Below are 26,695 nucleotides of genomic sequence, written 5' to 3' on the forward strand. Positions count from 1 at the left end.
GGGCCTTGGATCCTGATCCCACCCTAGCCGATAAGTGGAAAAAAAGGTTTAGAATACACAACAACAACGACAAAAATTCAAAAAAAAATAGAAGAGCATTTTGGGGCAAATAAAGTGGTGCCTGATGAATTAACATATGGTCCAAGTAATATATCATCAAGCTCCCTAGAAGATGTTTGTCAACTGCCCAAATGTGTCAGTTGCCACTCAGCTCTGGACACAGGTGATCCAACTCTGAGTCATCTGAATCTTACAAATACAGAAGACAACCAAGAACTCGGAACTCTGGTACAGGCCCGCCAACCAGTCGAATTATCTGTTGCTATCAGTCCAAACTTAACACAGGAAGAAATTCTGGTTGAGGGGTCGGAGTCGAATGTGAACTCATTAACCGCACTCAGTTATGTGTTGAATTCGCTGGTCTCCGTTATTGAACTTCTGAAATCCGAAGTGCAAATTCAATCTGGAACCATGATGGAATTAACAAAAGAAGTAGCCACACTGGACAGCTCCGTAGCAGGCTGCTGCAATGCCGTTAATTCATGCGTATTGCCGAAATTACAGTTGATGCAATTGGAGTGCACAAAACAGGGTTTGGACATTTCTGCAATACAGAGGTCCATTGTAGACATTCACAAATATGAAGAGGCAGATAGATCCCTTAAACAGGGTCTTTTGGCCCAATTGCAATTGTACAATCATAACTCACAAGAACAGTTGGGAAAAGAGCCTATAGAGGCAGATCCTACAATTGACTGTGAATCATCTCTTTCAGCGTCCACACTGGAAGAATTCATGAGACTGGCAAATGTGAATGTGGATCCCTTCCATGGAGTCGCAATGGAGAAGTCTTCAGCAACTAATACCAGCAGTCAGCTGGACTCCCAAGACGCTGCATTAGAAGAAGTGGGTGTCTCAAGTCCACACCAAGACAGGAAAAAAATGAGAAAGAGGGCAGCAAGATGGGCCAAAAGAATTAAAGAAATTAAATCTCAAAGGAAAAAGGATAACTTGGAGAAAAAGTCAAAAAATCAGAGTGGAACAAAGCAAAATAACTCGGCCACCAACTCATTCTTAAAGAAAGTTGGAAATAACCATCCGACTCTGATAGAGGATGATATGGAAATTATGGAATTAACATCCCCCAACAGCTCATCTGTTAAGAGGGGGGACCCACAGAGGAATTGCAATCACGTAAAATCCTCTCAACTCACCGATGAACACAAAAAAAAAGCAGGCATCACTAAAAAGAAGGTCGACCAAAGTATGTTCACGAAAGGATCCCAAACAGAAAAGTTCCCTGACAAACCAGAGATGGCACAAGTACTGTCCAACCCAAAGAAGTCAATTCCTTTGGCCCCTATCTTTCTGAAAGCTAAACAAAAGACGAGAGCATATGCGTCACTGAATGATAATGATCCTACGGTGTTGAGGAATCTTAACATTAAGATTGCTCCTATCTTCTTGAAAAAAAAAATAGCCCCCAACAGAACTTTACAGCACCCAGCGAATGTGAGTCAAATGACAATACAAATGTGAACAAGCGAGTCAGAGCCCAACCATATTCACCTCTAGACACCTTGGTAAAGAAATCTCGCATAGTGAGCTACAGGGATCACAGCGTCTGGAGGCAAATTTGGCAGTTGAAAAGAGCAACACATGTGACATTATGGATGCGAGATGGAATAGTGGGGAGGATGTAAGAGCCCACAGATCTGAAATCAGGAGAGCAGTAGATGCTTATATGCAAGGCCTTTCTATTACTCTACTCATAGATCCAGCGTCATCAACCACGCATTGCAAACTACTTAATGGTGTTGACAAAATCACGGGGAGTGCGAAACAAGCCCAGAAGGGGCCGGAGATGGGAGGGTCTGTCCATATGATTCAAGCAACAGTAACATCTGTGACTCCAGCCGCAAGTTTGGATGTAAACACCCCTAGGGTGCCCACCCCTGTGGCCGGCTCTGATCTATCTTCACCCCCACAATTGAGCCTACCCATTGATTTTACAAAGGATGTATTGGCGCTGATTCAAGATGCTTTAGGGGATTTGGCACCCAACCTGAAAGAGAAAAGAAATAATGTGACCTCCACCAAGGGCATTAAAACACAAGGGGCTGTGGGAATGGGGAAGGTTACTCCTCGAGTGGCACTGTGTTCCATGATTTTGAAATGTAGACCTGCTCCATGTACTCAATACGATCTGAACCGAAGAGCAATATTAGCCATCTTTTCGGATATACCATTGCTGGAAGATATATCTTCAGCTGACTTGACTTTGGTAGAATTCACATCCAATCAGAATTTAAATTCAGTACGGGTGTGGATGCAATCTAGAGCAATTCGTAATCTGATATGGCAAGCGAAAAACTCATTATTTGATTTGTGCTTTCTGCTCGACTTAGAAATCGACAGTGTTTTGGAGTCTGAGTTGTCAAGCAATATGGAATCTATGCCAAGGGCAAAAATTGTCACAGCAAATTGTCAGGATTTAAAGCAGCCACTGAAGGATAGGACTTCGTGTGCATGCAACTGCAGCAGTAATTCGAACTAGCTATCTAACCTGGCAAAGTTAACCCCTCTTACCTTGGTCAGGTGGAATTCGCGGGGTTTCAAACATTTGCTAAACAATGATGAGAGTGGCCTAGGCAAATTCCATATAATTCTGCTGCAAGAGACTTGGCTGCTAAGCCCCATAGTCTGGTCAGGTTATCAAATACACTTGAATCCATCTCGGAAGCCCGCAATAGGCAGACCTTCTGCGGGTCTACTGGTGGCGCTGAAAGACGAACCGGGATCATCATCACAGGTGTGGGCCATGCCGAATGCATACATGCTACTTGTAAGGGCGGTAATTAATGGTGACAACTATGCAATTTTGAATATATACTGGAACCCAGTAGCCATCACAACTGAGTGTTTCTTTAGGGATTTTAATAAATTATTTGACATAGTATCTGCAGATGATAATATTTTGTACTTCATCTTAGCAGGTGACTTGAATATGAATTGCTTAGCAACAAATGGGGCGCAAAAGAGTGAAAAGCTGGTACAATGGAACACAATGGTCACTCACAGGAACTTGCAAATGTTGAATGGAGCATTTAATACAGACATCCCTCCTGCACCAACTTGGAAAAGAGAAAATTCTGTATCCACAATTGATTTCATCTATGTAAATTGTGCCTTATGGTCAGCAATGTGCTCCTTTTGTGTGTCTCCATCTGTAACAAGTGATCATAACATGTTGTGTGCCACTTGGCAAGTAATGGCAAATGCGAATGATATCAAACATAAGATAATTGAAGGTGATTGCTTTGTGGTAAATGGCGGCAAGAACCGACTCTGATGGTCAGAGAACGCCCTGTGGCATTTTAATCAAATTTTATATGACTCAAACACCTCAACTAACTGGCAAGCATCAGACATAGGTTTAACATATTCCAATACAATGCAATTATATAGCCACCAGAAGGCTGTGAATTCCAAAAGAGAAAGGCACATCCATGTTTTTGATAGCTCTATATTCATTAGGAAGAGAGCATTTTGTGCTGAAGTGAGAAGTCTGGCAAAGCTTCCTCTCACCATTAGATTGACTCTCATAAAAAAAGTCCACCTGAATTACAATAACTGGGTCAAAGGACATCGAGCCAATCTATATCAAAAAGATGGTGCAATTATGTTGTTGAGTTTGGCTGATAAAAATATCACAAAAATGTGGGCAATAATAAATCAAACTAATAACGCCCGCCAATTAGACCTTCAGACATCGACAGTTGAGGTACATCAGTGGGTAGATTACTTCCGATACCTATATGCGTCACCCGTAAACACGGTCTCGACATTAAATACACGAGAGGTGCTGAGGTTCTGGCTACATACTGACCAAAAGGAAATAAAACACCTAATTATGACATCAAGCAACTCGAGTGCAGTAGGGCCTGATGGGATTTCGAACTCTCTGATGAAAAAACACCCTGAAGTTTGGAGCTCAATTCTCTACAAGATATTTTCTGCAATAAACAACCATCAAAAATTACCAAAAACATGGACGGATGCAATTACAATTCCGATTTATAAAAAGGGTGACCGTCAATTACCAACGAGTTACTGACCAATTTCTCTATTGGATGCACCTGCGAAAATATTTTGTAGAATAATATTAAAGGAGCTCAATGAGTGGGTAGATCAAAATAGTCTAACAGACCCATTCCAGTCAGGCTTTGTAAGGGGCATGGGCACAATACCGAATATCTTAGCACTCTCAATGATACAATCAGAGCAAGTTGATGGTGGACTCCCCTTATATTTGGGGTTTATTGACTTTAAATCCGCCTTCGACTACATTGATTGAGATATGCTTATAGCTAAGCTAAGGCAACATCAGTGCCCAATGTCCCTTATAAACGTAGTGATCTTACTACACTCCTCTACCTCTATGCGAGTTAAACTAAATATGGGCGGAAGATTATCACCAGCTATCCAAACATATATAGAATTGAAGCAGGGCTGTGCTCCTGCCTCATTCGTATTTAACTTCTTTATTTTTGATCTAGGTCCTGCACTAATGAACTGCGTAGCTGATGCGCCTCGTATAGGATCTCAAAAGGTTGCCTACTTACTATACGCAGATGATTTGGTATTACTATCCCGCACTACTCCCATAGGCCTACAAAACATGCTAAACCAATTATGTTCATATGCAACATCAAATAACCTTGTGATCAACACAGCCAAATCCCAAATTTTAGTGTGTAATAATAATTCTACAAAAAAATATCATCTGGAGTGGTCCCTTCAAAATTGTGTACTAACTAAAGTTGCTAGATATAAGTATCTCGGAGTATATATTGAGCACAAGAAAACCCTAAGTACCATGACAGCTGAAATTAGGGTTAAACTTAGTTCTTTGATCTCACAATCTAAAATCATGTTAAGAAGATATGGGAAGTTCACCGTGAAACACATTGTGCTCTTTTATAAGGCCAAAGTAATTCCAATTCTGCTATATGGTGTCAAGGCTTTGGTACCACAAAACCGCAAATTCTGGGATAGCTTAGAAGCTAGATTTTGGAAAAAAGTTCTATCACTCTCCCAAGGTACACCACTGGCCATGCTGTGATATGAACTGGGTTTGGTCTCCTTATATGCCCATGTATTATGGAAGCAGTGTGCGCTTCTACGGAAAATGCTGGATGGTTTAGGGAGGCCTACCTTTCTAAATGTACTAGCCCAAAATCTATTAACTGCAAAAGTTGGTATGTCAAGGATGTGGAGAAGTCTCACGCTTAATGCGGCTGCTGATGCCTCAGTATCGATTGAGCTTCTGTTGACTAATGCGGATCATGCCAAAAATAAAATTTATCAAGCAGACTGGATTTTCAACATGGAACTTTGCACAAAACTTAAAGACTTTAACCTCGAAGCTTTTGGCATCAAAAGGTATGGGGTAATAGCAGAGTACCTGCTGAAATTCCCATCACATGCATGCCGGCAGAAATATCTAAAATTCAGATTCAATCAATATGAGACAAATGAGATCCTGTCTAGAAGAAAAGTAATATCGAAGGATCAGAATCTCTGTCATCACTGTAAAGTTAATGGACAATGTGAAACATTACAACATCTCATCATTGAATGCCCCACATTAAATGACATCAGAGTGAAATGCTTCGGGGGAAAGTTGTCGGTTCAGAGTGGCACCAGTTCTGTGCAAATATGGAATCTTCTGTTTTCTAATCCAAGAATGACTATACAACTTGCAATTGTGCAATTTCTTAATATCATTTTCCCCGGCTCGAATTCTGCATAAATTAATTCAAAGTGAATGATGATTGTCAGTTCTAAGTAATTTCAAGGAGGGCTCTCACTTTCACTTTGTATCATTCTGTTTATTTTGTTTTATGTGGTTTTATTATGTTTACTTGTTTCATATTTGCCTATAATGGGATGTAAATATTCGTTGTAAAGTATAAGATTTTTAAGTATGCTAAATGATAATGTGTATAAAAATTTGAAAAGTTGGTTTACCAGCTATAACAAATAAAAAAAAATAAAAAATGACAGACTTCCTGGCCTAAGGTGTCCCTTTCCTGAGCAAGAGCCTGCCTCTGTGCCGCCAGGTCGTCCCTCTGTCTTTGAAGCGCACCAGATTTCTGGCACTCTTCATCAAATTCTGCCTGGGTTTCCAGGTCTTTCAGGATTAATTTATTGCTCTCCTCTTTCTCTCTGTCTAGTTGGCTTTGCAGGGTGGTTACCTGCTCAGTGCATGCCCTGTTAAAGTTTATTTGTTGCTCCAGCTTTTTCTGGCTCTGCAGTAGAGAGTCCAAACTTTCTTGTTACTCCTTCTGCAAGGCCAGAATTCTGGTATCCTGTTCTGCCTTTTTCTGCTGCAGGATACCCATATCCTCTTTTATTTTGATTATATTCTGCCTACTTTCATTTTCTTGGCCTTCAGCATATTTATCCTGTATGGTTCCAATATATAGGTATAGATATGCCGCTATTTTGGTAATCTTGTTTTGTTCTTCCTTTGCCTTAGAGGCCATATATAGTGTACTCAGGGCCATATGTAACGGACCCTGATCTTGCCATATATCTACCCCTTTTGCAGTGATCACTTCTGTGATTGCCTGCAACAACACATTCTGATCCTGCTCTGTCCATTCACCTCTCACAAATAACTTATGCAATAGGTGTTGTCTAGCCATAATGATCTCTACCACAGTCACCATTCTGGAAATGTTACTTTCTCCTTCCTGACTTTACCAAAGTTTATTTTATTTTTGCAAAACAGACCGTGTCCTTAGAGCGTTCCCTTTTGAGGGGTGCTTTTCACAGTGTAACACAGCGTGGTAGCCCAACAGGATTTATGTACCCTGTCAGTTAGCCCACTGTATTAGACTGTCACAAGTGGTATATCTAATTCAGAAATCCCTCAACGAGCCCCCAATCTGTAAGTGGTTTCAACCCAGCACTCCACCTAAGTCAATGCCTAGCGTGTGATGCCCAGCTGGAACCCTTAATTATATATTTTTATATCTAAAGTTCTTTAATTTCTGAATGATGTACCCTTATATCACGCCCCTCTCTTTGAATCCCCTGGGTCTCACTGAACCAAGAAGTAAGTTGTTTTGCAAAGTTAAAAGATTTATTTGATGAATTTGAACAAGATATATATCACACTTTTATGAATCGGAACAATATCTAGATATTACACTATTAATATTTATACAATGATCAGTGTTGGGTGATATCACAACAATCAATAATCTATTTAATCAGAATGAGTATGGATGAGAAGAATAATATAGCATAGAATAAGACTTTGTGTAGGTTCAATGAAATGCAATGATAGGAAATTAATGCAGCACAGAAATAAAACTTGACATGAATTCAATCAAAAGCAATGTAATTACTCTTTCCCCCTGATACTACTCAATCCCCCCTAATATGCAATATAGAGATGGAAGGAGAGAAAACAGGTTTCAGGAATAAGCACTCTACAAATGCAGTTTCAATCCCATTTCCCCCAGCAAGCTTAGAGAGAGACAGGAATGATTTCACGACAGGTCAGATGCTTTTGAATGTGGTTTTGTAGTGAATGGGAAAAACACTAAAAATTGATTTACTTCTCTAAATTGGAGTCACAACTAGTGGGAGCCGCTTTGGATAGCTTCAGATAAACACTAGCAATGATGGTTGAATGACTGGCAGATAGTAAACTGAATTCAGAGGTTGAATGCAAGAAACAGCTATTTTACATGTGATGAAATTGAGCCTTATGCAGATTTGCAGCAAACTTTTCAGCGCGCGAGAAATGCGATTACATAAAAACTATAAGGAGTAGGAATGCTTTTGGGTTCCTTTGAAAGCTGAGGATGTTAGCTTCAATCTGACATTTAAATTCCGTTTCTAGCATGTACGGTTCAAAAGTTACAGAGATTTTAGTGAAGGTCGATTTTTCTCAAAAAGAGTCAAGATTTTCAAATGAAAGATGCACTTTTGAATATTACCAACAAGGATTTCTTAACACTAAGGAAGGCTATGAAGATGCAAGATACCCAACGGACAGCCACCAGAACAGCGGCGCTTCCACTCTGGCTTTTGCCCGGCAAGACACTTGTCCTTCTTCAGCAAGAATATTAGCGCCAAGATGAGATTATCACTACAATTAACAAAGGACTATATGGATGAGAGAAAGATTCAGCAAAGACAAAAGAGATTCTACAATGCAGTATGGATATGATGGAATGGATTGGATCGGATTACTTAAGGCTAAGAGATTGGCTATGGACAATTCTATGCTAGATACTCAGAACTATGGTTTTGGAATAGACCCGTCAAAGATCTGGTCAAAGGTTTTGGACTGGAATCTGCTAGCCACCGGACAGGTTTCAGGCACCTGGTTGCGCACTCAGCATGGCACTCTGGTCTCTGCACGGCACTCTGGACTGGATCTGATGGGTTGGTTCTGGGTTACAGCTCTCCTCTACTGGTTTGGATCCCTGGGTTCTGGCAAGAGTTCTTAGCAAGAAGCAGAAAACAGCACAGCCAGGCTGCTCAATTTTGATGTGCCCCTTGGAAGTCTGGGGTTAAAATCAGGTTGCAAGATTTTTAAAGGCCAAGCTGAGAAGGGTTCAGCTTTGGAATTAGGCCTTCTGCTTTCAGAGTTCTGGAGTCTGGATCTGGGTTCTCCTGCAGAGCGATTCACCAGTAAATCAGTTGATGTGTGAATGTGTCTGTGTCTAGGTCCTAAACAGTCCCTATTTATCTATTTCCCAAAGGGGTTGGGAGGCTGATTATACTAAGCCCACCCTCTAGGAATCCGATTGGTCAGAGTATTTCCCCTCTCCTGATTTGAGAAGCAACCAGCGTGTCATGATGACGCTGTGTTTATGGTCCAGGGAAAACCTCCCCTTTGTTTCTACACAGAAAACCTATTTTTTATATAAAGCATATTTAAAATATCACCAATTTGCTGATAATACATATTCACATCACATATTGAATAGTGTACTTATCCGTCCGAATCCCATCTTCTTGAGAGTTTTGGTTCAAAACTAACAGTTTTTCGCGCTTTTGGTTGGTTACCCAGTGTCAGAAATGTACACATTTTTCCACATGCATGCACATGACATCTGGGCATAATTCTGTAAACTTTCATATTCCTAGCATGATCACAATTGCTACAATATTAACATTTTTATAGTCCAGGCTCTAAATATTGCACAGTATCCAGAGTAGTTTCAAACTGTGAGCAGAAATTTCATTTTAACAACACTATATTTACAGATTTTTACCAATTTTGCTCAGTTTTCTATGAGTCTTTTTCAAAATATACTTTTCTGTGCTTTCATAATAAACATAACTGTCTGTCCCCACCTCCAAGGTTTGGCTGGGCCAGAGCAACCTGAGCCTCTTCCTGCCAGTAGTTGTTTTCTGTCGACACCCAAATGTGCATTTCCTTTCATTTCAAGAAGCCTATTGTCTCTTTCCCAGAGCAGCAGAGCAAATCCCCTCCCACCTCCATTAACCACCCATACCAGTTCCTGAGCTGAGAGCAGGAGGAAAAATTCCTTTGTTTGGGGAGAAGCTGTGGAATGTCTTTGAAGTCCAGTGTAGCTGCCATTAATTCACTTTAAAACACTGTTTAAAAATGGGCTTTTCCAAAATACAATTTACATTTTCTACAAATATCCACACAAAGCTCTTCATTCCAGTATTTTTAAAACATAGTAATTGAATTGTAGCAACCCATATGGCTTTTGATGTCAAGTCTCTTCTTTTCTACAATTTGATTTAAGACACAAGTTTTAAATTGACAGTATAAGTAATAAGAGCTTCTGACACAGGTGAACGGCTGTACTGCACCCATTTCTGACATATTTTTCCCATGCAAGCACCTTTTGAATGTGGATTTTTTTATGATGAAAGTTGTTTCTCCTGACATTGTGCTTATGGGGGTTCCTTAAATAAGGTGATGGTGAACACCCCACAAGGATGTTGGATCTTCTCTGCTGTTTGAGAATCATTATTTTTCAAATTTAACAGCCAAGGAAAACCGGATTTTAGGCACTTCTGTGTTTTCCTTGGGATGTAGCACTGCCTTTTCAAGCAGTTTTATTTTACTCTGTGGGCAGCCGAATGATAGGTTTTGGCAGTGTGGTCTCCTGTTTTACCACTGACATAGGCAAAATGGATTGGCGGCCTATTTTTCAGGTTTCCCTGCACACTTCTCACAGATTTTTAGCGCGCATAAGGCTTTCCGGCCGTCCTTCTGTTGTTTTTGATGAAAGCACCGCACAGTGGTGTTGCAGGGCATACACTAGTGGGTCAGAACAGAATGCCAAATCGCAAGCCCCCCCTTGCGATTTGGCGTTGGACGCCCATCAATGGGAAGTCGCAAGACTGGGATGATCTGTCTCTTTTCCTTGGGTTCCAAAAATGGCAAAGTTCCTCATCTTTTCTTCCATTGGGGTAGTCCAAAATGCGAAAAGATATGGTTGATCATCAGGGCAGCTGCTGTTTGTACCTTGCAGTTTGGGGCCAGGAGACATTCCACCCATTTAATAAACAATCATGTCACAGTCAACATGTACTTGTTCCCCCTAGAGGAGCGAATCATGAGCCCGATATAGTCGACTTGTAAATCTGACCAAGGAAGTGTCATCCCCCTCTTTTGGAGAGGTGCACATTGTGTGAGGGATGTTAGCTGAAATTGTGCACACACAAGACACCCCTTCAAATATTGGTCGAAGTCCTGCCCCGTGTGTGGCCAGTATGCAACCTCTCTTAAGATTTCAAGTTTTGTATGAAACCCTCTATGACCGGCTGTGGCCGCATCATGGGCGTGACTTAACATCAGGCTTCGGAATGAGGTAGGGACTACTCACTGATCATGTCCAGCTTGGGATCTCCTTACCAACATACCGTCTTGAATTCAGAACATTTTTGGACATTTCATCAACACTCTGAGGTCCTCTTTCCCAATCTAATCGGTATCCATCAGGGGAAAGTTCTCAGGGTCCTCAATGTGTTGAAAAAACTTACCAATTATTGGATCCCCTTTTTGAGCTGTAATCAAATCTGCATCTGGTGTCTCCTTACTCCATTGTTCAGTTGAGAGATCATTGTGAGCACTTGCCTGGGATCTAGTGATAGCAGTGACCTGGATTTCCCCCAACAGGGACACAATCTCAAGTAGATCCCCATGGATGGCTCCGGTTTTGGCCAGCTGATCAGCTAAGTCATTTCCAGTTTTGCCTGGTCCCTCTACTTTGGAATCACCCTTAAACTTTTTTTCCAGTAGATGGTCATCCCATTCGCGGTGACCAGATCATCAATGTTTTGAATTAATTCCCCTTTTTTCAAAGGTATATTATTAGCACATAACATGCCTCTGGTTTTCCAGTTAAGCAGGTCCTCCACAAACCCTTTCCGTACATAATCTGAATCTGTGATTATGACGAGTTTGTGGAGTTGATGTTGGACAGCAGTGAGGATGGCTTGATGCACAGCCATCAACTCTGCCACTTGACTACTTCGGGGACCAATCTGGTACCCAGCGAAGGGTTCTGGGGTCTCATTCACCCTTGCATTCCCTACGCCGGCCACAAGTTCTTTTTCCCCGTTGTTGTCAACATGGTAGGAGCATCCATCCACATTGACAGCGGGCATTCCCTTACACTTGTCTTCTTCAAAGACTTTGTGTGGGGAATTGAGGTATGCCTCCATGTTGTCCTTGATTTTTAGTCTCTCATCCTCAAGACAGTATTCTCTGGCACAATCATGCAAGTCAGCCAGACCTTGCGCGAGGGGACTCTTCTTGTTTTGGCCATATCTGACCTCCACAGGAAAGCCTTGCATTGACAGAATCCAGGAAGTAATTCGGGAATTACTCACATTTCCGGGCCGGATTCTGTCACTTTGGAGATATTGCAGAGGCTGGTGTGGAGTCTCCACTATGATGTGTTCCCCCTGGATAAACGGGCAGTAATTCTTCAATGCACACAACGTTGTGAGGAGTGCCTTCTCACAATCGTTGAATTTTTCCTCCACAGAGGATAAAGTTTTACTCGCATAGGAGATTACTTTATTGACCTTGTCATGCTTTTGATATAATACTGCAGTCGAGCATGTATTAGAGAATCCTGTCTCTAAGAAGAACTCCTTGTTTTTTAAATGGTAGGCTAGTCAAGGCGCTTGTGAGAGGCTTCTTTTGAGTTGTCTTACTGCCTCGCCTTGTTCTGGACCCCATTCCCACTTGACCCCCCTTCAGAAGATGAATCAGGGGTCTTGTGATCTCTGCATAGTCCTCAATGAACTTTCTGCTGTAATTAGTCAGTCCAAGGAGGCTCCTTAGTTCCCAGAGAGTTGTGGGGTCTTTCAATTTCTGGAGTGCTTCCACTTTCTTTTCCTGGGGACAGAGACCCTGAGGAGTAATCTCATGCCCCAAGAAATTTACACGGGTTCTACACCACTGTGCTTTTTGAAAGGAAAGTTTTGCTCCGTGGCGGACCTCCGCTATGTGTTCCTCCACAGTTGAGCTTTTGATGAGAACATCATCTAAATAGGCAAGGTTACCCCTCTCACCCAGGTCGGGCATGGCCTTATGTAGAAAAATGTTGAATTCATTGCCGGAGTTGATGTATCTGAAGGGAGTCCGGTCCATGTGTACGGCTGCCCCTAAAGGTGAAGGCCAACTTGTATTGGTCCTCCCTACTGACAGGTACAGTCCATTATCCATTGGTCAGGTCTATTGCAGTGAATACCTGTGACCCCTGGATCTGGGCTAGCCCTTGGTCAATGTAGAGAAGGGGACATTATGGACCTGTTTGTTGAGCTCCCTAAGGTTGGCGCAGAGTCTCCACTGCCGTTTGTCTTCAATATCCCCAGCACCAGATTATTGAAGGTGCTGTGGACTGGACAGATTATCCCACGGGATTCACATCTTCCCTACCATAAGGGCAGGTAGTGTACACCAGGAAGTTGCCCCCATGCCAAGTGAAGATTCTGTCTGGCGTTGTGTTGTCATCACTGTCACTGTCAAAACAGTCCTTGGGGATTGGTCCTAACAGTTCATTGCCTAAATCTATGGAAAAATGTCGGTCATCAACCGCCATTCCAATAATGGTGCCTACGGCTAGAGTGATGCTCTTTAAGCCTCTGTTATCCACCTCTATTGGAATGGTGTCATGTTCTATGTTGACTAGTGGTGTTGGGTTTACCCCCAACCCTTGCTGCTGGAAATAAGCATTTAGATGAATATAGGCATCAGGGTTTTTCAATTTCTGTCCTCTTTTAACTTTCACTTCCAGGGAGAATTGTCAGGTCCTTTCTGGGATGGTGACTTCCTCTCCAATCTGAATTTCAACTGCATAAGGCAGCAATTGAGCTGATCTAAATGCTTTCTCTGGATCATCAAAGCCCATTGGATTATCCGCTAATCGGGACCAAGCTTTGAAGTTTATTTGGTCCAAACTAATGGCAAAGCGATTGAGAATGTCACTGCCTAAGTAAAAGGCGGCAGTGACGTCTCGCACGACCCGACAATTATGGACTATGCTCTTGTTGCCTATGGAGATTTTGAGCATACACCTGTTTGGCAGGATATGTTTGGAATTGGGTGTTTCCAGATCCATTTCCCATTTCTCTGTGAGTCTAAATGTGGGAATGGCTGGATCTTTTGGGAGATGGCGGAACATGGCTTCGCTGATGAAGCTCTAACCGTTGTTCACACACACTCGGGCGAGAACAGAGTCCTTCCTTTCATTTAATTGAACAGGAATGAACAACTGCTCTCCAATTTGCTGAATATCAGCCAGGCTTTGAGCTGATTTCTCATCTTTCTGGACTATAGGAGTGGGAAAGTCTGATTTTGGATTTGTAAAGAATTTTAGAGTGTTTCCTTCCATTGTGGAATGCCACCTTAAACAGGAAGGAAGGTTGATTTTCAGAAATAGAGAGGACCCCCATCTCCAGTTTGTTGTCCTACTGCTATGACTGTCACGTCTGGGATTTGGTTGTTCTGGAAGTGAAACTCTACTTGGTCAGATTTTTGTTCAATCATGTGGCAGGTGCGGTTTAAACTAACATGGTTGACACTCTGTTTTAATTTTATTGTCGGTTAGTCTGGGTCCAGACGACCTTGTTTATGCAATCTATTAGGGGTGATAACCTTCGCAGGAGGTCATTCCCTAGTAAACAAGGGGTGCCCTCTAGAGTTACAACTATGACCAGGTGCTTCACCTTGTGTTGCCCAATTTTAATGTCCAAATCCGCAGTCCCCTCGACGGGAATTTCCTTTCCGTCAAAGTTCTGAAGTTGTTCAGGAAGAAGGGTGAGAGGAATTTGGTAATTCTCCCCTCTTCCTGAATTCAGTTTATGAAAGGCCTTTTTGGATAGAAGGGTAGCTTGGGATCCAGTGTCCACCAGTGCCAAAATTTTATCCTGCCCATGTATTTGTACCAGCACATAGAATCTTCCCTCCTTCTCCGCAAGGGGGCACAGATAATGTACATTTTTGGACAACTGGTCGGTTAGTTTTCTAGATTTGGACATTGATAGAGAAGATATTTGGGCAGAATTCTGTGGGAGTCTTGGGAATCTGAAAAGAAAAGGTGACAGCTAGATATGGGAGAAGTTTTGGGTTCCCCTGGTTCTGGTTCTTGGCCGCCCCCCCTTTTTGGAGGCAGTCACCAGGATGGGTTTGAACCAGGGGACTTTCATATTGTTGGTTCTGGGGTTGGATGATGGGCGGCGCTAGCTCAGTCCCCACATCTACCCAGTCTGGATTTGGATCTTTTGGGACCCATTTTTCTTTGGAGGAGTTCCCCCATCTCTGAAGGAGAAGATCCTTTCATCAGGATCCTCTAAGGATCCCTCTCCTTCAAATTGGAAGATTTGTACCTCCTCCTCAAAATGGGTCTGTTTGGGTTATTTGTTTCTCCTACCCCCCTCTGCTCTTTGGGTGGCACACTTTCAGGGGCAACAGATTTTGGTTCCGTTTCCTGGGTTTCCAGGGGCTGTTTACAAGTGGGGAAGGAAGCTTCCTCCCTGGGGACCGGTGGGTTGTCGGGGTTCTGCCCCATCATTGTTCTGGGGCACCAGGTCCGGAGTTTGAAGCATTATGCGCCAACATGCTCACCTGAGGGTTCTGTCGAGCCCTCAGCATGTGACCCAGATCCTGTGCCATGTTTTGGACCTGGCGCTTTAGCTGTGACACCCGCTCAGGCTGATAAGGGGTTCGCATTTATCCCCTGGGCTGATCCCGGGAAGGGTAGCTATCCCTTTTCTGAAAATACCCTGGGTTTGGAAAATTTGGGTACCCCTCCACCCTTGGCCTCCCCTCTCCTGTATTGGGTTGTCTGGGCTCAGGAAAGTGGGGAAAGAAGGATGGATTGCTCTGGGGTTAAAAGTTTTGCGGGTACCTGGGGAAGAAGTTCTGTTCAGGATTTGGGGAATGTTTGCCCTCCTGGGGGAAGTGAGGAGGGAAGTTCCCTGGGTTAGCTGGTGCTTGGTTGGATCCCCCACCCCCCTTGGGCTGGGGGAGTCCACACATAACCCAGGATAGGTCTGTTCCCCTTGTAGCGGGGACTAATATAGTCAGGGGAGTGAGAGATCCCATTTGTGGGGCTACCTCCTTGGCTACCTGTCTGTGACTGGCCCGAGGGCCCTCTGGGCTTGGGATTATTCTGCTCTGCAAGCAGGTTTTTAGGCCCCCCATCTCCAAATCCAAAATGGGGGTAACCTTCACCTCTGCCACCTTAGCAGCAGCAGGGGTGTTGGGTGGTTTGGGGCTTTTTGAATTATTCTTGTTTTGTAATGGCTTTTGCACTTCATAAATTCGGGTGGCCTGTTAAATGACCCAGTCTAGTGATCTTTTCTCATGAAAATCTCTCACTAGCTGGGTCATGATGTACTTTGGTAGAGCGTGGAAAAAAGTATTGACAAATTCTTTGCTGTCCGTGCACACCCTTTTAGTGGTCTGTGCAAAGGCACGCTTTAATTCCTGCACATATTCTTGTGGGGCCTGATCCTCCCCACATTGCAAATTGTAGGCTGCCTTGCGAGCCTCCAGAGGATTTCTATGCACAGGAAAATGCTTCAAGATGGCCGCCCTCTAGGTGGACCACCTCGAATGATTTTGGTCCTCCAGCCCCGCAAAGAAGCTGGAGTATTCTGTTGAGAAGGTCCTTTTCACATATTGAATTCAGCTTTGGCTGTCCTTCAAATGGAAAGTTTCCATCATCTGCTCAAAGAGCTCTAAGTGCTCCCAAACAGAATACTTAGCGTTTTTATGATAGGGCGTGATGACGCTCCTTATCGCCTTGATTTGCTTTAAGGGGTGCTTAAGCAAGGCCATTTTTGCCTTATTGGCCTTCTTGGTCCGGGTAACCCTGGTCCACTCCTCCTCTGACTCAGAGGCACTGCTCCCAGAGGTGCCTGTCTGGTCTTCTAGGATTTCCTGGATTCTGCAAGCCTGGGAATGGCTGGCAGAATGTAGGGACCTAGTCTCCTGTGTCCTGCAACGCTCAGTTGAGACTTCTGATTCCTCGCTGCTCCCAGGATTTGATGGCTACCCCCCCCCACTGTCCTAGCTGGACAGAGGTTTTCAGGATGCCCTTAGTGGGCCTACTCTCATGGGGTTCCCCACTACATTTCACAGTACTTGGATACCCATATCCAGATGCCCGCCCATCCATTCCTGTGAGGTACTGGTCTATGAGCCCCATATTTCTGATTGGATTGAAATCTGCCATCCCTGTGGCCCTTGGCTCATGTGCGCCAGTGGACATAGGGGTGGCAGAGTCCAGGGATTGGAAGAGGTGACGACCTCTGGTACTAGGGTTCCTGAGGTTATGCTCAGGTGTTTCCCTTTCCCAGTGAACCTCATCTCTATCAGCCCCGGATCCCTGTTGCCATGCAAGAATCTGAGCTTTCTGTTGCTAAATCAAGGCCTTACTAGTTTCTATTAGTCTCTCTTGTATGGCTACCTCTCTGTGGAGCCTGTCATTTCCCTCACAGAGAGCCTCATTTTCTCTCTGTGTTTCCTGGGTTGTTTTTGAGTACTGGGCCAGTCTTTGCTGCATGAGGGTTACCTCCTGAGTCCTGTCCATACTGGCCTGGTCCTTCCTTGCTAGAGCCTCTTCCACCTTCCTGGTGTGCTCCAACAATCTTTCATGATCTTTTTGGATGTCAGCCAGTCCCTGAAGTTCCAGGTGATTTTCTTCTACTTTCTCTTTTAAATGACAGACTTCCTGGCCTAAGGTGTCCCTTTCCTGAGCAAGAGCCTGCCTCTCTGCTGCCATGTCGTCCCTCTGTCTTTGAAGCGCACCAGATTTCTGGCACTCTTCATCAAATTCTGCCTGGGTTTCCAGGTCTTTCAGGATTAATTTATTGCTCTCCTCTTTCTCTCTGTCTAGTTGGCTTTGCAGGGTGGCTACCTGCTCTGTGCATGCCCTGTTAAAGTTTATTTGTTGCTCCGGCTTTTTCTGGCTCTGCAGTAGAGAGTCCAAACTTTCTTGTTACTCCTTCTTCAAGGCCAGAATTCTGGTATCCTGTTCTGATTTTTCCTGCTGCAGGATATCCATATCATCTTTTATTTTGATTATATACTGCCTACTTTCGTTTTCTGACTCCTGGCTCCTCTGCAGCCTCTGCTCAGAAGTGTCCAGATCAGTTTGGGCCTTTCCTAATGCATGCAGTTGCTTACTTGCCAGATCTTGGCTTTCAGCATATTTATCCTATATGGCTCCAATATATAGGTATAGATATGCAGCTATTTTGGCAATCTTGTTTTGTTCTTCCTTTGCCTTAGAGGCCATATATAGTTCACTCAGGGTCATATGTAACGGACCCTCTTCTTGCCATATATTTTCCCCTGTTGCAGTGATCTCTTCTGTGATTGCCTGTAACCACACATTCTGATCCTGCTCTGTCCATTCACCTCTCACGAATAACTTATGCAATAGGTGTTCTGTAGCCATAATGATCTCTACCACAGTCACCATTCTGGAAATGTTACTTTCCTTCCTGACTTTACCAAAGTTTATTTTATTTTTGCAAAACAGACCGTGTCCTTAGAGCGTTCCCTTTTGAGGGGTGCTTTTCACAGTGTAACACAGCGTGGTATCCCAACGGGATTTATGTACCCTGTCAGTTAGCCGACTGTATTAGACTATCACAAGTGGTATATCTAATTCAGAAATCCCTCAACGAGCCCCCAATCTGTAAGTGGTTTCAACCCGGCACTCCACCTAAGTCAATGCCTAGCGTGTGATGCCCAGCTGGAACCCTTAATTATATATTTTTATGTCTGAAGTTCTTTAATTTCTGAATGATTTACCCTTATATCACGCCCCTCTCTTTGAATCCCCCGGGTCTCACTGAACCAAGAAGTAAGTTGTTTTGCAAAGTTAATGCTTTTGAATGTGGTTTTTTAATGAATGGGAAAAACACTAAAAATTGATTTACTTCTCTAAATTGGAGTCATAACTAGTGGGAGCCGCTTTGGATAGCTTCAGATAAACACTAGCAATGATGGTTGAATGACTGGCAGATAGTAAACTGAATTCAGAGGTTGAATGCAAGAAACAGCTATTTCACATGTGATGAAATTGAGCCAAATGCAGATTTGCGGCAAACTTTTCAGCGCCGAGAAACGCGATTACAGAAAAACTATAAGGAGTAGGAATGGGTTCATTTGAAAGCTGAGGATGTTAGCTTCAATCTGACATTTAAATTCCGTTTCTAGCATGTACAGTTCAAAAGTTACAGAGATTTCAATGAAGGTCGATTTTTCTCAAAAAGAGTCAAGATTTTCAAATGAAAGATGAACTTTTGAATATTACCAACAAGGATTTCTTAACACTAAGGGAGGCTATGAAGATGCAAGATACCCAACGGACAGCCACCAGAACAGCGACGCCTCCACTCTGACTTTTGCCCGCCAAGACACTTGTCCTTCTTCAGCATGAATATTAGCGCCAAGATGAGATTATCACTACAATTAACAAAGGACTATATGGATGAGAGAAAGACTCAGCAAAGACAAAAGAGATTCTACAATGCAGTATGGATATGATGGAATGGATTGGATCGGATTACTTAAGGCTAAGAGATTGGCTATGGACAATTCTATGCTAGATACTCACAACTATGGTTTTGGAATAGGCCCGTCAAAGATCTGGTCAAAGGTTTTGGACTGGAATCTGCTAGCCACCGGACAGGTTTCAGGCACCCGGTTGCGCACTCAGCATGGCACTCTGGTCTCTGCACGGCACTCTGGACTGGATCTGATGGGTTGGTTCTGGGTTACAGCTCTGCTCTACTGGTTTGGATCTCTGGGTTCTGGCAAGAGTTCTTAGCAAGAAGCAGAAAACAGCACAGCCAGGCTGTTCAATTTTGATGTGCCCCTTGGAAGTCTGGGGTTAAAATCAGCTTACAAGATTTTTAAAGGCCAAGCTGAGAAGGGTTCAGCTTTGGAATTAGGCCTTCTGCTTTCAGAGTTCTGGAGTCTGGATCTGGGTTCTCCTGCAGAGCGATTCACCAGTAAATCAGTTGATGTGTGAATGTGTCTGTGTCTAGGTCCTAAACAGTCCCTATTTTTCTATTTCCCAAAGGGGTTGGGAGGCTGATATACTAAGCCCACCCTCTAGGAATCCGATTGGTCAGAGTATTTCCCCTCTCCTGATTTGAGAAGCAACCAGAGTTTCATGATGACGCTGTGTTTATGGTCCAGGGAAAAACCTCCCCTTTGTTTCTACACAGAAAACCTATTTATTATATAAAGCATATTTAAAACATCACCAATTTGCTAATAATACATATTCACATCACATATTGAATATAATGCAAATCCGTCTAAGTGCCATCTTCTTGAGAGTTTCGGTTGAAAACTGACAGTTTTTTGCGCTTTTGGTTGGTTACCCAGTGTCAGATCTGTACACATTTTTCCACATAAATGCGCATGACATCTGGGCATAATACTGTAAACTTTCATATTCCTAGCATGATCACAATTGCTACAATATTAACATTGTAATAGTCCGGTCTGAATATCGCACAGATTCCAGAGTAGTTTCAAACTGTGAGCAGAAATTTCATTTTAACAACACTATATTTACAGATTTTTACCAATTTTGTTTAGTTTTCTATGAGTCTTTTTCAAAATATACTTTTCTGTGCTTTCAGAATAAACAAAATTGTCGGTTCCCGCCTCCAAGTTTTGGCTCGCCCAGAGCAACCTGAGCCTCTTCCTGCCAGCAGTTGTTTTCTGTCTACACCCACATTTGCATTTCCTTTCAGTTCAAGAAGCCTATTCTCTCTTTCCCAGAGCAGCAGAGCAAATCTCCCCCGATCTCCATTAACCACCCCATGCCAGTTCCTGAGCTGAGAGCAGGAGGAAAAATTCCTTTGTTTGGGGAGAAGCTGTGGAATGTCTTTGAAGTCCAGTGCAGCTGCCATTAATTCACTTTAAAACACTGTTTAAAAATGGGCTTTTCTAAAATACAATTTACATCTTCTACAAATATCCACACAAATCTCTTCATTCCAGTCATTTTGAAACATATAAATTGAATTGTAGCAACCGATATGGCTTTTGATGGCAAGTTTCTTCTTTTCTACAATTTGATTTAAGACACAAGTTTTAAACTGACAGTATAAGTAATGAGAGCTTCTGACACAGGCGAGCGGCGGTACTGCACCCATTTCTGACATATTTTTCCCATGCAAGCACCTTTTGAATATTGATTTTTTTATGATGAAAGGTGTTTCTCCTGACATTGTGCTTATGGGAGTTCCTTAAATAAGTTGATGATGAACACCCCACAAGGATGTTGGATCTTCTCTGCTGTTTGAGAATCATTATTTTGCAAATTTAACAGCCAAGGAAAAACAGATTTTAGGCACTTCTGGGTTTTCCTTGGGATGTGTCAGGAAAGGAAGAAGGCGATGGATATGGCAGGGGAAATGTGCACAAAATACACAGTAAACAACCTTGAATATAACAACGTGCATTCAATACCCAAGACTCGTGTATACCACTATATGAAAAGGAATGTAGGGTAAGCACTTAGAACCTCCTTATGACTGAAAGGAAAGTCGGCAAACTCCTTACCCACTATGCTCTTACAGATACTGACAGCGCTAAACCCACGTAGAGGGCAAGCAGGGACAGAATCTGTAAGCTGACACTCTAGACGGTACTGAATAAAGAATTTGGAAACAGTACTCACAAGGACCGGAATGACCACATGAATGCCAGTACTCACGAAGACCGGAAAGACCACTTGGATGTCCGTATTCACGAGGACCGGAAAGACCACTCAAAAGTCAGTACTAACCCACAACCCTGTAAATCAAACAAGAACCCAGAAGGCAGTAAAGGCAAAGAGTGAGGATGACTAAATACCTAAGCCCAAGTCAAGAGGCAAGAAGGAATAGTACAGTGTGGAAAACAAAAGATAATCACACAGGAGCTAGTTACAACAGCTTCCCACACCTAATAATAAAATAGGAAATAAATGTAAAAGTGTAAAGGAAAACATGGCATGGATCCCAATAGAAGGCAAGGATCAGGAGCAGTGAAAACGATATCAAAAGGGAAACTTTCCCACCCATCCAAGGTGAAAAGGCAGGAAACTAAACCTGTAAAGGAAAGATTAATGCAACAAGTCTTTCAGTAGCAAAGGACAATTTCTAGGAAACAGTGAACACAGGCAATTGGGCTACAGCAAAAGGAAAGCTCAGAGAAAGGCTGCCTGCAGACAGAGAAAGGGAGAAAGGGATTTCCAAAAGGCAGAAATCAATTAGGCATACAATTACGAATTCCAGGACAAGGAACAAGAAACACTAACTAGAAACTGGGCACAAAAACTAGGAACCAGGAACAAGGGACCAGTCAAGACAGGAACGCTGCAACAATGACCAGCGCTGGACTGAAGCAGACTGAGGCTTTTAAAGCTGCTTAACGAGCACACCCCTCAGGCGTGTCGCCTGCTGCACCTGCAGCCACAGGTGTTGCCTATCCTCCACCCAGCCTTGTCCTGCAAGGGAGGAGGTGAGGTGAGCCAGGCATTCTGGGAAGCATAGTCATTAGATTAAAGCAGCAGTAGCATGCTGGCTGCCAAAAACCTGGAATGGATCCGGAAGGGAAGTAATTTGGGAAATAAGGTTTTAGCGCTCCCAATTCATCAGGACACCGTAGCATAAGGTTTGGAGGAAATGTCCAGTAGGGAAGAAACCCCAAAACATGCCCCCAAGTGGCGGGAACGGGAGCGAAGGGAGCGAGCCGTGACACTATACCCCCTTCCACGGCCGACTCCAGGCGGCCGTTACTCGCACAAAACATCTTCTTTCCATGACAGGAGCGCTTTGTCTTCAGAAGTGGCACTGACGGAAACGATGACCCACGGGCAGAAGCAGAAGGACTGGAATGAATAGAATCAGGCCGCAGTCTATAAGAGCCATAGGTGGGTTTTCGGTGAGGAAGAGACTCATGGGTCGAAGAAAGGCATGAAGGACTTGCAGGACCCGAAGCAGAGTTGAAAGGTCCAGGAAGCTTAGTCACTGGAAGAGGATATGCATACATCCTTGAGGAGAGAGGCAGGCTGGTGCTACATGCCTTAGACAATGGTAGAAGTTCTGTTAGCCTCACTGCCGAGAGTGGACACACAGGAGGTGAGGAAACAGCAGGTTTCAGGAAATGTTTATGTTCGGAAGAGGAAGGTGGCGGCTGAGGTAGAGGTTCGGATACTCTGTCATCCATCTGGGTAAAAGTTTGTGGTTGAAAGTGACAAAGATTTGCCTGCATAAATTCCTTGCCTTGGAGGTCTGGAGATCCAATGGGTTGTACGAGGCTGGCACTCCCATTGACAGTCATGTAGCCACCTTGTTGCACGTGGGATACAACCGCAGGAACGTTTGGCATACTGATAGGAGTGTTAGACACAGTACTCGGAACATCAGGCATACTAGCAGCGGGAGCAAAAACAGGCACATCTTGAACTGCAGCAGACATTCCCCTCCTTTGGCTACTAGCACCCAACTGGCGCTGCAGCTGGAGGGCCGTGCCCATCCCTTTCCTCAGGCTCATGTGGGATCCGGCAACAAAAGGGTTGTCAAGCGGTTGATCCAAACCGGACTCCAAACGCGGACCGTCCAGCCCGCTATCCTGGTCGGCTACTCGTTCGGTGACTGGGCCGTGGTGGATGGCATCCGTTTCTCTCTCGTAATACTCCAGGCAAGTCCAGCGGCCTCGCATGTAAGGCCCTCCCGAGTCGTGAGCCGGCTTGATGTTTCTGAAGAGAGAGCTGGCAGAAGTCTCAGGCTCAGATGTTGCATATTCGGGAGGCGCTGATGCTACAGTCAAGTAGTTAGGATAATTGTTTTGTGTACAAGGCAGACATTCTGGTGATCCCCCTGAAGCATAAGAAGGGCAAGATGGACGTTCATCAGTAAATGGTTGGGATTCAGGAGGAATCTCTGGAGCAGAGGAATATGCAGCAGGATCTGACAGTGTAGACAGGTACACCTCCGATATTGGCAGCGAGGCTGAGCAGGATACAGGTCTCTCATGAACTGAAGCCAAACTAGCAGTAGGCTCTGGGACCGAAGACATGCCTTTAGAATGTACTACCGGAGGCTCCATGGCTGAAGGATAATCTGCTGGATGAGTCACTGTAGCCGAAGACAAACATGCCAGAGGAAATTCTGAGGTTGAGGGCATGCAAGCTGGAGCCGTCTTGTTAGCTGAAGACAAACTTGTCAAGGTCTTTGGCTCTGACTGCGTACATGGTGAAGGCTCTTGGGTGACTGGCAGACATAGCACTCTTTTATTGATTGAAGATACGTGTGCCAACGATGACTGCAGAGCTGTGGACAGGATTATTGAAGAGTCAATGGTAGTAGGAGGACAGTCTGAAGTCCCAGAAGTCGACAGACACACTTGTGGTTCAGGAATGGAAAGCCCCTTTAAGGCAGTTGACCCCTTGGCACCAGTAACCAAAGTCTGAGCTGTACCCCTGCCGTCCCTCTCCTTAGTGGATGACACAGAGTCTCTTCCTTTGTAGAAGTCAAAATCAACCAGAGGAATCACCATAGTAAAGTCTCTGTTAATCAGGATTTCGTCAATTGACCATTCCTCTGTCTTAGCTTCTGAAAGTGGCTGATTAACAATCAACAGTTCAGGGATCGTCTGCCGGGTTTTTGGTTCAGTAATCTGTGGAATGAGTGCATCAAAACATGAATTCTGCACTGTCTTTGACTGCTCGTAGTGACCGATATTGGCAGAAGGAAGAGCGAACACAGAGGTAGCATCGTTTTCCACATCAGCTTGAATGTCTACTTCAGTCTCAGCAGCTAGATCAAGGGCAGAACCTAAGCCTACAGTTGTGACTGATTCTGTGTATGCCACCATTGTGGATTGTGTTTGGAAATCAGAAGCATGTATGTGTTCAAGCTCAGAGTTATGACAAACTGCTACACAAGAAGCTTCAGGTAAAGGAGTGGCTTGTGAATCTTCAGCTAACAGCAATTCCTGACAAACGGTAGGACAGTTGTCAGAACCTGTGTCCTGAATAAGCGCTGTGCTTGAAAAAAGACTTTCACTCCCAATAGATCTTACATATTGACAAGTATCATGATTTACAAAAGTCTCCGCACTCAGGGACTGAACAGTATTCACTTCATCAACGGATAAAGTTTGAGGTGTATTCAGAAAAGACTGTAACATCTTATTCTCCTCTTTTAAGGAAATGTATTCTTGTTTTAACTCCTCAAATTCTGCTTTTAGCTTGTCCCGCATTAACTGTACATCCCTATCAGTAGGCACAGGGGAAGGCATGGTGGCATCAGGGCTGGATCCTGCCCTAGCCATCTGGAAGTGCATTGATTGTATATTGTCATCTACTGCTTGCAGGTCTTGTGATCTATACTCCCTCTTACCGACGTGGTCTGTGTTTCTTTTAAGCAGACTATTGGCATCAGACCCCTTGGCATTAGTGACCACAGTAAGAATCTGTGCAGAGGAGTAAGCTGTAGACTGAGGGCAGAAAACAGAAGATATGCAAGAAACCCCTCCATTCTTCATGTTTGAATCATGAAACTGTTCAATCTGAGGTAAAGCACAACCGGAGTCATGGGGTTCAATAACAGAGGTACTTGTGTGTATAAATTCTAGCAGTGTGTTGTTTTCCACTTCTAAGGCTTGTGCGGACATAGACTCTGGATCAGAATTAAAGACAGAGCTAGGATCAGGCAATGTACGATGGGTCACCCAGTGGGAAAAATACTTTGCACGTAAATACCCATTCGTGTCAAGGAGTTCATATAAGTCAGGAGCAGAGATTCGATTTTCACGGGTAATTGTAAGGGAAGCTTTCTGTATAAACTTGTTAGAGGCCTTGCTGCCTTTCCTTCATAATCTGGCCATGTTCAAACGGGAACAACGGCTATTGGGCTACAGCAAAAGGAAAGCTCAGAGAAAGGCTGCCTGCAGACAGAGAAAGGGAGAAAGGGATTTCCAAAAGGCAGAAATCAATTAGGCATACAATTACGAATTCCAGGACAAGGAACAAGAAACACTAACTAGAAACTGGGCACAAAAACTAGGAACCAGGAACAAGGGACCAGTCAAGACAGGAACGCTGCAACAATGACCAGCGCTGGACTGAAGCAGACTGAGGCTTTTAAAGCTGCTTAACGAGCACACCCCTCAGGCGTGTCGCCTGCTGCACCTGCAGCCACAGGTGTTGCCTATCCTCCACCCAGCCTTGTCCTGCAAGGGAGGAGGTGAGGTGAGCCAGGCATTCTGGGAAGCATAGTCATTAGATTAAAGCAGCAGTAGCATGCTGGCTGCCAAAAACCTGGAATGGATCCGGAAGGGAAGTAATTTGGGAAATAAGGTTTTAGCGCTCCCAATTCATCAGGACACCGTAGCATAAGGTTTGGAGGAAATGTCCAGTAGGGAAGAAACCCCAAAACATGCCCCCAAGTGGCGGGAACGGGAGCGAAGGGAGCGAGCCGTGACAGGATGTAGCACTGCCTTTTCAAGCTGTTTTATTTTACACTGTGGGCAGCCAAATGATAGGTTTCGGCAGTGTGGTCTCCTGTTTTACCACTGACATAGGCAAATGGATTGGCGGCCTATTTTTCAGGTTTCCCTGCGCACGTCTCACAGATTTTTAGCGCACATAAGGCTTTCCGGCAGTCCTTCTGTTGTTTTTGATGAAAGCAGCGCACAGTGATGTTGCAGGGCATAGACTAGTGGGTCAGAACATCCCACAGTATATGTACTGCGGACACAGCATGCACTTCATATACCTGTTCCAAAATGCTGTTGATGACGGCCTGTTCTCTGTGCTGGCTCCATGTTTTTATGCACTGTGTTCCTTCATAGAGTAAGGGTTGCCATCAAATCTCGATTCCTGCATTGCATATTGTGTGTACTACTTCTCCTGTGCTTTTTTGGTGAAAGAGGATAGTTTGCTTTTTGTGTTTGTTGAAACATATACTGTTGAAATGTCTGAATGTTGACACACTGCTCTTGCCACAGTGTGATTAATTTAATTTGTGACTATTTCTTCTGCTTCCTTCTGTAGATTGATCTGTCACTCTTTACATATTTGTGTGTGGGTTATCTCAGGATATATCCTTATTATTATATGACTATTTGTTTTGTTGTCAT

This window comes from Ambystoma mexicanum, chromosome 6p (genome assembly GCF_040938575.1).
Source record: "Ambystoma mexicanum isolate Mex_15411 chromosome 6p, UKY_AmexF1_1, whole genome shotgun sequence".
Classification (NCBI taxonomy): domain Eukaryota; kingdom Metazoa; phylum Chordata; class Amphibia; order Caudata; family Ambystomatidae; genus Ambystoma; species Ambystoma mexicanum.